The 12,421-nt window shown below is 41.3% G+C and overlaps 1 protein-coding gene across 7 annotated transcripts in view; it reads left to right on the forward strand.

Annotated features, from left to right (window-relative positions):
- Positions 1-12,421, forward strand: part of IQGAP1 (IQ motif containing GTPase activating protein 1) — a 128,567-nt gene that overhangs the window by 38,652 nt on the left and 77,494 nt on the right. The gene's annotated exons all lie outside the window — the stretch shown is intronic.

The raw sequence follows: 12,421 nt of genomic DNA on the forward strand, positions 1-12,421 counted from the left end.
CATATAAATGAAAAAATCTGGTTAAAGGGTTTATGTTGAAGGGAAAATCTACTTGCTTAAATCTGAGTGTTTAAAGTTTTTTTTTCTTTTAATTGTGCGATAGGAAGAATTAATTTTTTTTCAGTGTTTTCTTATAGAAACTTTAATACTTCAGATACCTTTACATCAGCTAAGAGGTAGCAAAACAACCCCCACACCCTCAAACCAAAAACCAACCCTGCAGTTTGCATGGACAGCATGATATGCAGTATTTCCTGTTTGCCCCAAGGTCAGTGTCTTCCCCTCTCCCTGTTCATCAGCATCAGTGCCATTTATTGAGCACTCATCATGTACTGGGTACTATGCTAAGCACTTCATATGTGTTGTCTAATTAGCTGTGCTTGAAGTCACGTGAGGTGCTTATTCTTATCTACATTTAACAGAAAAGAAAGCAAAGTGCAGAGAGCTTGACTCACTATCTCTTTAAGTGATAGATCCAGATTCCAGGCTTGACGAGGACTCCAAAGCCTTTGCTCTTCCCTGGTCTGGTCTCTCACTGCCATACCATTTGTGCTTCAAAATCTAATGCCAGCAACAATAGTTACCAGTAATTAAGCAGAATGATGGTGTGTTGTGTGTTCAGATGCTAAGTCATCTCCAACTCTCTGACCCCATGGACTACAGCATGCCAGGCTCCCCTGTCTTTCGCTATCTCCCAGAGTTTGCTCAAATTCATGTCCGTTAAGTCAGTGATGCCATCTAACCATCTCATCTTCTGCCACTCTCTTTTCCTTTTGCCTGCAATCTTCCCCAGCATCAGGGTCTTTTCCAACGAATTGACTCTTCGCATCAGGTGGCCAAAGTATTAGAGCTTCAGCATCAGTCCTTTCAATGAATGTTCAGGGTTGATTTCCTTTAGGATTGATTGGTTTGATCTCCTTGCATACAACATTGCAGTGAGATAGGCATTGTTTTTATTTTAAAGAGGGACAAAAAGAAGTTGGTATCACATATTTCAAGGTCACGAAACTATCTGTGGAACTCAAGCCTACTTCTGTGTGACACTATCACTACCGCTGTCAACCTCTACTGAAGAGGCAGTGCCTAAGTCCACAATTCAGTCAGCTAGTTCCCAGACATTAACAGCTTCCTTGGTGTCAGGTGGGTGAGGGAATGTGAGCTGTTTCTTGCTTCTCATTGCTTCATATAGGTGGTCTCTGTATTTGTCTCATGTATTCTTGCGTCTAACAAATTGTCGGACTCTGCCTTATACTTTGTCTTATTCACTGCAAAGCTAAAGATAGTGATAGGCATACATGAGTAGCTGCTGACTGTTGACTGAGGAAAAATTTGTGCCTGCATGCTTATAAGGAATGCAGTAAACATCAAGTTAAGTGATTTTTTACAGGAGTCTAGAAACATAACTTAGGACTTCCCTGGAGGTTCAGTGGTAAAGAATCTGCCTGCCAATTCAGGACACTCAGGTTTGATCCATGAGTGAGGAAAATGCCCTGGAGGAGGAAATGGCAAACCACTCCGGTATCCTTGCCTAGAGAATCCCATGGACAGAGGAGCCTGGTGGGCTACAGTCCATGGGGTTGCAAAGAGTCAGACACCACTGAGTGACTAAACAACAGCAACAACAAAGAGACATAATTGGTCTGTGATAAACTGGCGTCTGTTTAACTTTTCTGACCTAACTCCTGCTCACTAATATGGCCTCCCGGGATTGGAAATGGACGCAGTAGAGGTCCCATGGTTACATACAGCAACTCTGGGGAGACTAGAGACAGAGAGAACTCTTCTTGGTTCAGCTCAGGAAGGCATTCCTCCTTCCCAGTTGCTTATTTTTTCAATAGTGACCTCATGCAGACAGGAGTGGCATTGGAAATTGCCTTGGACAGTTTGGCAGGAATTGTATTTTTTGGTGTTGTGGGTGGAGGAAAGGCCTGTCTCCAGGCCTCTATTTCTTCCTTACTCCGAATACCTTCCTGTTGACTCACTGGAAATCCTAACGAGAAGCAGAAGGAGCGTCGGAGAGGCCGCTGCCAGCCCAGGGCTTGGCTTCTGTCGGGCTAGAAGTCTGGGGACTCAGAGGACTCTGGCTTTAAGAAAAATTGTGAGACTTTTGCAGTAGAAGGAAATACTATTGTTGTGATAGGTGTTTATCCGTAAGGTAGAAAGCATCAGCCTTTTGCTAGGGATCATTAATCAGCAACATAAAAAACTAAGACTGTTTTCTCGAAATGGCTTAATTAGTGTTCTTAAAAGTTGAAGCAGAGGAACTAAAGTATAAAAAGAGGGAATGGGGCACATTTAGAAAACCTGAAAGGGAAAAAAAATCTATGATTATTAAAAATAGAAAAATGACATAAAAATAAAATTTAAGGGAATTCCCTGGTGGTCCAGTGGTTGGGACTTCATGCTTTCACTGCCAAGAGCAAGGGTCCAATCCCTGGTGGGACAGCTAAGATCTGGTAAGCCGAGTGGAGCAGCCAAAAAAAAATTAAATTGAAAAAATCTCATGGTGTAGCAGATCATTTTATTACAAATAACATACATTTCAGATAAAGTTTAAAACAGCTAAAAGGAGACAAAAGTTACTTATCACTTACATGACTATCACAGCACAATATTTTCCTGCCCCAAAGACTTATCACTAAGTCGTTACTTTGGACAGTGCTTCTTAGTCATTGCTAGTTTGACGAGCTTGTGCTAGACAGTGGCTTGACTTTGGGGGTTTTCCTTTAAAAACTGAAGAATACCCACAAAGGTGTTGGCAGATTTGGTCTTTAACTTTTTAAAATTAAACTTTTATTATTAATCATTTGAAAAACAGGTAATATAGGGACATGATACTTAATTCAGAAGCTCTGCTAGGATATCAGTAAAGAAAAAAATAGTCTGCCTGCCTAGTTTTGTTTCCCAGGCACCCAGATCTTCTCCATATATGCAAAATCACTTTTGTTTCCTTGTGTAGAAGTGATAACACTATACTTTCTTCTTTGCATCTTGTAACATATTCCATGTGAATACATTATAGTGCTTCATTTTTTTTCCCCCTTCACAGTTGCATGGTTTTTCAGTGTATGGATTTAACCTATTAGTGGACGTATCCCCCCAGCTTTTACTCTGATCAGTAGTTGTGTAGTTAGCTACTTTGTATGGCTGCCATCTTGCACTTGTGAGTGTTGTAGGATGAGTTTCTAAAACTGAAATTTCTTTATTTTTTGGTTTTGTTTTAGATCACTTTATTGTCAGACAAGTTGCTATAGATTTATGAGAACAAATCATTTGATTTTCAAGGAACCTTGAATTTTAAATATTGGAATAAGGGATTGTGGACCCATACCTCTCCTTGAATACTAAAAAGAAAAAAATCCAAACCAAGAATTTACAAAGATAAATTTATAATCATCCCTCTTCCAGTTTATCTTCTTTCTCAACCTCACTTGGCAGCTCTACTAGACATTCAGTTAGACAAACCTAGAAATTACATTTTTTTTCCTGTCACCTTTGAGGTCTAATTGATGCAGTTTTTTAGTGTTGTTTTAATACGTACATGTGCAGACATGAGTGCACCCACAGCCACACCCCCACACCATCTATTTCTGTCAGCTCACCCCATCCTCACTGCCACTTCCCATATTCAAGCTACTCTCATTGCCTAACTGATTTACAAAGATAATCCTTCATTTGGTCTCCTATCACCTGAGCTTTACTGATGGCTCAGCAGTAAAGAATCCGCCTGCAGTGCAGGAGGTGCAGGTTTGATCCCTGGGTTGGGAAGATCCCCTGGAGGAGGAAATGGCAGCCCACTCCGTATTAATGCCTGGAGAATTTCACGGACAGAGGAGCCTGGAGGGCTATAGTGCTTGGTGTCGCAAAGAGTCGGACACGATGAGCAAGCACATATCCACTTTTGAGCTCTTCCAAGTGATTCTTTCTCTTTAAAGACAATGATCATGTACAGGCAAATAACCCCGCCTCCCCCAGCCCAGTGCTATCCCATGCTACTTAATTTCCTCTCTCCTTCATTAACAGTTACTTAAGATAGGAAAGAACACACCTGCAAGGTGCTGGTAGAGTTTGAGCCTATCTAGGCTCAAATCCACCCCACTCCGGTACTCTTGCCTGGAAAATCCCATGGATGGAGGAGCCTGGTGGGCTGCAGTCCATGGGGTCATGAAGAGTCGGACACGACTGAGCGACTTCACTTTCATGCAATGGAGAAGGAAATGGCAACCCACTCCAGTGTTCTTGCCTGGAGAATCCCAGGGACGGTGGAGCCCGGTGGGCTGACGTCTACGGGGTCGCACAGAGTTGAGACACGACTGAAGCGACTTAGCAGCAGCAGCAGCAGGCTCAAATCTATGATCTAAACCACATTAGTTTGTTTTTTTGCTTTTAGTCACTAAGCCATGTCCGACTCTTTTGTGACGCCATGGACTGTAGCCTGCCAGGCTTCTCTGTCCATGGAATTTCCCAGGCAAGAATACTGGAGTGGGTTGCCATTTCCTCGTCCAGGGGATCTTCCTAACCCAGGGATCAAACTTGAGTCTCCTTCTTGGCAGGTGGATTGATTCTTTACCACTTAGCCACCAGGGAAGCCCCAACACATTAGCTGAAGTACTGCATTAGTTAATTATACTAAAAGTAGAATTTCTAAGTCAGTTGGAATAGCCACATTTTGTTGTTGTTGTTCAGTTGCCCGGTTGTATCCGACTCTGCGACCCCATACACTGCAGCATGCCAGGCTTCCTGTCTTTCGCCATCTCCCAGAATTTGCCCAAATTCATGTCCATTGAGTCAGTGATGCCATCCAACCATCTCATCCTGTCATGCCCTTCTCCTGCCTTCAATCTTTTCCAATGTCAGGATCTTTTTCAGTGAGTCGGCTCTTGGAATCAGGCCAGAGTATTGGAGCTTCAGCATCAGTCCTTTCAATGAATATTCAGGGTTGATTTCCTTTAGGTTTGACTGGTTTGATCTCCTTGCTGTCCAAGGGACTCTCAAGAGTCTTCACTAACACCACAGTTTGAAAGCATCAATTCTTCGGTGCTCAGCCTTCTTTATGGTCCAACTATCACACCCATAAATGACTACTGGAAAAACCATAGTTTTGACTATACAGACAAATATTGTCAGTCTGGTCTCTCTGGAGGTTGTACCAGACTATATGTACATCAGTGATATATGAGAGGACTGCTTTTCCTATGATTTCACTAACCTAGAGTAGGGTTTATTTGTTTTCATATTTATGAATTTCATAGTTGAAAATGGTATTGTAATTGTAGTTTCTTTTTCAGATTGCCTTACTCTGAGTGAAGCTGAGCATCTTTACATGTGTTTAGAAGCCTTTCTGTTTCCTTTTCTGTGAACTGTTTTGGCAGAATTCTTTGCTCGTTTTTCTTTCTTCTTTTTTAAGCCCTTGATATTTTTATGTGTGTATTTTTGGCTGCACTGGGTCTCCACTGCTGCACGCAGGTCTTCTCTAGTTGTGGAGAGCAGGGGCTACTCTCTAGTTGTGGTGCGTGGGCTTCTCACTTTGGTGACTTCTCCTGTTGTGGAGCACAAACTCTAGACATTTGGGCTTCGGCAGTTGTGGCTCGAGGGCCCTAGAGGGAGGGCGCATGGACTTAGTTGCTCCGAGGCTTGTGGAATCTTCCTGGGCCAGGAATTAAACCTATGCCCCCTGTATTGGCAGGCAGATGCACACCCACTGGACCACCAGGGAAGTTCTGCTCATTTTTCTAGTATGTTATTGCTCTTAATTGATGTAAGAGCTCTTTTTATATTGAGGAGGTTGACCCTTTGGATGCTGTCTTTTAACTTTCAATTTTAAGATGTTTAAAATAATTTAGAATTTTAAAAACATATTTGGTTTTACTAACCTTTTATTTTTTAGCTTTATGGCTTTGTATCATTTTTAAAGGGACTCTTTAGTCCTTCTCTATACAAAAATATTCCCCCAGGCTTTCTTCAAGTATTTTTAGGATGTAAAGAATTTTAACATTTGACCCTTTGATCCATTTGGAATTTATTTTGGTGTAAAGAGTGAGGTAAAACTCTTCTTTTTTTTTTTTTTCCCTCTAGATGGTATTTGGATAGTATCTTAAATCAGCCGTCCCCAGGCTTTTTGGCACCAGCCCCTGGATTGGTCCCACGAATGGGGGTTAGAGGGGGTGGTTTGGGCTGATTCAAGCACAGTAGCGTTGGCACTCTGATGAGAATCTACTGCTGATGCCAATCTGATAGGAGGTGGAACTTAGATGGTGATGCAAGCAATGGGGAGCAGCTGTAAATACAGATGAAGCTTCACTCGCTTGCCGGCTACTCGTCTCCTAATCGGCTACAGACCAGTACCAGTCCGTGGCCCCAGGGTTGGGGACCCCAGTCTTAGATATTGAGTACCAGCAATGACTCTCACATGAAATGTGCTCTGGAATTTGCCAAACTCTTTTTTTTTTTTTTTGCCAAACTCTTTTAACTTTTCTTTTTTTTCAGAATAACGCATTTCAACTTTTGAGAATTTTGCAACATACGGCTTAAATGTCCTCTTAAAAAAATTAGCTAGAAGTTTCCAGAGAGCTTTCAAGCAAGTTGTATTATGTTAAAAAGGTTAATAGTGTAATGAAGTTGGTCTTGAGAAAACAGGTTTGGGATGGACAACTTTGACATGTATACTGTGAAGGTATGAATCGACTTGTCAAACTCACAATTTATTCTTTTGTGTTAAAGGAGAGTACAATTTTGAGGAACTTTTGAGAACTGTGTAGCTAACCTCTATCACTATTTTGAGGTGTATTCTATTAATGTGACATTAAGGAGGAAAGGGTTTAGTGGTCAAATATGTTTCAGAAATACTGTATTAAACCAAGTTAAACAGATTATGTAACTAGTGGACTGTTAGACTATCATGGCCTGTAAATTCTGAATCTCCAAGGGCGAGGATCATGTAGGCAATATTCCTCCAACCTAGTTTACTATCAGATTCTTTCCTCACAGATTGTCTTTCTTAGGACTAGCGTTCCAGGGTGTACTTGTTGGGGAAACACTGTTCTCTCTCAGAATAGTGGATTCAAGGGACTATTTCAGTTAAGAATTCAAGACCTGTTGATGGTCACTTCGTAACTGTTTTATGTTTTATCTGTAGTTTCTTTACTTCCTTCATTGAGGTCTCATGTTCTTGGTTTATAGAGCTCAAACTAAAGCCATTATTGTACGAATTGGGTAGGCACTATTACTGAACTGTCACCAGTGATCTTTAAGACATTGTGAAGAACAAGAGTGTGGTTTTTGAAAATGGGGGACTGCACATGTACTAGTTATTAAAAAGGAGACGATATCACAAATTCTAGTCTAGTGAACTAGTCTCTGGCAAAAGCCCATAGCATGTGTTCTGTCATATATTATATAGGGCTTCCCTGGTGGCTCAGATGGTAAAGAATCTGACTGCAGTGCAGGAGACTTGGGTTTGATCCCTGGGTCAGGAAGAGCCCCTGGAGAAGGGAATGACTATTCTCTCTAGTATCCTTGCCTGGGAAATCCCATAACAGAGGTGCTTGGCGGGCTACAGTCTATGGGGTTGCAAAGAGTCAGACACGACTGAGAGACATGGCTTATGGTGAGAAATGAAGGGATACTTAGGAGTCAACCAGGACTTCTGAGAAAGGCCTTGTCACAATGACGTCATTGCCTTTTGGACAGGGTCCCCAGATTGGTGAATCAGAAGCACAGTAATGTCTAGATTTCAGTAAGGCATTTGAGAGTTTGTCTTGTGATGCTTCTGCAGCTTGGATACGTGTGGACTAGACTGTAATGTGAAAGATTTGTAGCCAGTTGAATAAATCATTCCAGAAGAGCTGCTCAATGGGGAGTGACTACTTCATGGGTGTAGGGTTCCTTCTGGGTGGTGGAAATTTTCTGGAATTAGATAGTCACGGTGGTTGCACAACATTGTGAATATACTAAAAACCACTGAACTGCATTCTGTAAAATGGTCAAAAAATTGTGAATCTATCTAATATACATTGTAGCTCAAAAAAAGGAGCCACTAGATTTTTAATTCAAAGATAACTTGTTAGGGCATGTTACATGTAAAACATTTGTGTTTGGACTTGTGAATGCATTAGTGGTATATTGATCAAACTTCAGTTGCTGGAATGGTTAATATGCTGCACATGGTTAATACATGACAGATTTTGCTTTCAAAATACCTTGAATGTAATGATGAAATTTAATAATGATAACTGTGACATCCTGCACTGGGGTTCAAAAAACGGAGTGTCTGCAACACAGGATAGAGAAGTAGCATTAGTAGGGAGAGGATTAGTGGGAAGAAAAACAAAATGAACCAAACCTGAGATTTCTTTTGTATTTTAGGAGCTAATGCAGCTGCTGACTTTCTTTCTTTCTTTTTTTTCAATTGGAGGATAATTGCTTTACAATATTGTATTGGTTTCTGCCATACATCAACATGAGTCAGCCACAGGTATGCATATGAGATGTTTATTAACTCACTAGTAGAAATGTGACCTATGCAGCAAAGGAAGAGGTGGTTCTCCCATCCTCTGTAAGGATCAGAGGCTACCTGAAGCTGGTTTTCTGTTCTGGAGGCCATACTTTAAGAGGGACCTCGATACGTACGTGGTGGGGTTCCTTCACACACATAGCAGGCACTGCTGATATATCAGGATCCTTCCCTGGGGAACCACTCCCAGTCAGTGGGTGTCCGTTCGCTAGTTGAGACTTGGTTATCACTTTGGGGCTAGAGCATGTTGAGTGAGCATGTCCAGCATTAAGAAAGGTCTAGGTAGGGAAGATCCCCTGGAGGAGGGCATGGCAACCCACTCCAGTATTCTTGCCTGGAGAATCCCATGGACAGAGGAGCCTGGTGGGCTACAGTCCATGGTGTCCCAAAGAGTTGGACACGACTGAGTGACTGAGCACAGCACAGTACAGAGATTATAATGCTTGGGGAATAACTGAAAGGACTGAGATCACTTAATATGGAAACAAAATTTAGAGGGAACACAGAATCATAGAATCGCAGAAGATTCCTCCAGTGTAGGAATTTGTTCACCTGTTAATGTTTTGCCTGCCATTATTTAAAAATCCCTGAAAAATGAAAGAGGGTTTCAATTTATCGTGTGCAGTACCAGAGGAACAGAACTTGTCAATAGAAATCTGCTTAATATGAGGAAGAACTTTGTAACAAGAAGAGATTTCCCAAAAAATTCCCCAGAAGCTTGCTTTGAGAAAATGCATGTTGCAGATTTTTATGTACAGATTGTATAACAGTTAGTGGAAGATTATGTTCTAACCTAAGGGCTTTCTCAAGTTACTTAAAATAGTTTTTATTTCCATTTCCTTTTATTAAAAGGTACTTTTATTTTGAATGACTTGATAATATTCCATTGCTCATTTTTTTTTCTGACATGGCTAAAAAAGTTGGGTTGGTTGTGTTGCATGCTTAGTCACTTCAGTTGTGTCTGACTCTTTGCGACCCCATGGACAGTAGCCTACCAGGCTCCTCTGTCCATGGGATTTTTCAGGCAAGCATGCTGAAATGAGCTGCCATTTCCTTCTCCAGGGAATCTTCTGGACCCAGGAATTGAGCCTGGGTCTCCTGTATTGCAGGCGGATTCTTGACCGACTGAGCTACAAGGGAAGAGTTTCAAAAATTACTTAACATCAAAGGATAAAAGATCTAACTGATGTCACAAGGGAATATAGATTGCCCTGGAAATGATGCAAAAAGTTAATGCGTGAAAGTTTAGCTCAGGAAGAGATTGTTTTATGGCTGAGTTTTGCAATGTAGTCTGAAATAGCATGGGAGGAAATGGACAGCATAACTGTGTGTGTGTTTGTCTTACTCTCTTGTGCTCCTTTAGGGGTGAGTCTTTTTCCACTTCTTGGTGTCCAGCAGCATCTCCTGCCACAGTGCTTTTCACAAAGTAGATGCTGAGAATATCGTTCCATTGAATTGATGAAAAGTTGTGTGGAATAGGGGGGCTCTGCTGGTTAAGAGAATTCCATTGTCGATGATGAGGAGAATTGAGGGTTATTTCTTTTTTCTTTCATTATTTGGTTGTATTAATCATTCACACCAGGACTGTGGTCCTCAAGCAAGAGAGAAAGAACAGTTTGTGTCATTCAGCAGTTCACAGACGGAGGTGCCTTTTGAAAGTACCACTTGAATTGTCAGAGATTGGCAGGGCAGATCAGAAGTTTTATCAACCTTTATTCTTAGTACACATCTCCATCCCTGGCTTCCCATGTCACAACTTGATGAACTCTGCTTTCTCTACAAACTCCTTCATTTTTTCTGGCCCTAACAAATTTACGGCATCTCCTTTATCATGCCATCTTGACTTCCTTCCCTGTAGCAATGAGAGAACTGTTTTTCATCTTAAGATTCAATCTTCTCTCTGTGGTCTGGATCCTGTCCCTTCTTGTCTTCTAGGGTTCTTATCCAGTGTTCTTTTCTTAACTTGAGCTCATAACTTGACCTTTTTTTTTTTTTTTTTGCCGATTCTTTTTCTTTAGCACATAAATAAAATATCCTCACCCATTTTGGATATACTCCCTCAATCTGAGACCCTGTCTAGGATTACTGTCTCTTCTTTTCTCCTTCAAGGAAAGCTTGTCTTTATTCCCTATGTCCACTTTTTTGGTGTGTCTTAACTCAGGTGGGTTTGATCGTGTACCCTCTTTCCCCCTACTGTGATTTCTCTTTCTTGAGTCACCAATGACCTAATTGCTCTGCCCACTGGAAAATTTTCATGACTTATTTTACTTAATCTCTGCAGCATATGAAACTGTTGTCTTTTCACTTCATGAGATTTTCTTCCTTTTAACTGGGTATCTTTTTATGCTTTAAAATTTTGACCTGTGTAAACATATATTGCCTATCTAAGAAAATAAATTTAGACAGTGCCTCCTCCAAGAAGCTTACTTGGACACTCACCCTTACTCCAGGTCTGAGTTAGATGCTCCTCTTTTGTGTCTCTATGGACTTCCCAAGTGACTTAGTGGTAAAGAATCCACCTGCCAATGCAGGAGACTCGGGTTCGATCCCTGGGTCGGGAAGATCCCATGGGGTAGGGCATGACAACTTGTTCAGTGTTCTTGCCTGAAAAATCCGATCGACAGAGGAGCCTGGCAGGCTGCAGTCCATGGGGTCACAAACAGTTGGATGTGACTGAGCACACACACACTCTTGTGTCTTTTCAGCTCCTGCCCCCCAAGTGTCTTTATTGTAGTTTTCACAGTATAGTGCTTTATATTTATCTCTTATCTAATTTACTGTGCGCCTTAGGGGCTTCCCTAGTGGCTCAGATGGTGAAGAATCTGCCTGCAGTGCAGAAACCCTGGATTTGATCCCTGTGTCAGGAAGATCCCCTGGAGAAGGAAATGGCTACCCACTCCAGTATTCTTGCCTGGAGAATCCCATGGACAGAGGAGCCTGGTGGACTATAGTCCATAGAGTCACAAAAAGTCAGACATGACTGAGTGACTTTTTTTTTCACTTTAGAGACCAAGGGCTATGTCTTTCATGATTATCACAGTTAGCCCCGCCTCTTGATATATTCTCACTAAGAACTAGATCTGATCATTCACTTTTTGGTGTATTCTTGGTCTGCAGGCTCTCCTTGTTCCCCTGGGCTTTAGCAGCTGCTGCAGTTGGCAGTGACTCAGAATTGGTTTTTTTGCAAAGAAATATGTGCCTGTCTTTCACCTAGTAGAGGACTCTCACCTGTTTTTTTTTTGTTTCTCAAGAGCTGATCACAATCAGCAGTGACTAGGCTGAGGCTTTAGCTTACTTTGAAGTTTTTTTTTTTTCATTTAGGGTTAAAAGGTCTTTCATGCTTTATGATATATGGTAAAGTTGAGGTGGATGGGTGGATAGGTTGAACATGGTAATGTTTCACCGGGCTGAACTTCTGAAGATTTGGTCCAAAAGTGAGTTAATCCGTTCACCCGGGAACTTTTCACTGAAGTATAGTTTAAATACCATAAAATTCTCTCATTTTCAGTGTATAACTTGGTGATTTTTAGTGAATTTACCAAGTGGTACAACCATCACCATAGTCTATAGTTTCTACCACCCTAGTTAAAGATGAGGGACCCTTTTGAAATTCAGACATTTATTTTTGGCAAGTGAACCCGGCATACCTCATGTCCAGTTCAGCAGAATGAAATGATTAGTTCAGGGATGGGTCTATATTAGGTATCAAGGAACACAGAGGTTAAACTAAGTTACTTAAGATGAAGAAAAAAAAAATTCCCTCTACTTCTCACTTATTCCTATAGCTGTTCAGATTGGTTTAATTCATACTCAGAAATTTCTTTTAAAACAGATACTATCAAGATTTCTCATTTTGCGTGTATGGCTTAGAAAACTAGCCTTTGTCATGTCTTGCCCAGGTGACTGCCT

This window comes from Giraffa tippelskirchi, chromosome 12 (genome assembly GCF_054371585.1).
Source record: "Giraffa tippelskirchi isolate mGirTip1 chromosome 12, T2T-mGirTip1v1.2.pri, whole genome shotgun sequence".
NCBI lineage: Eukaryota > Metazoa > Chordata > Mammalia > Artiodactyla > Giraffidae > Giraffa > Giraffa tippelskirchi.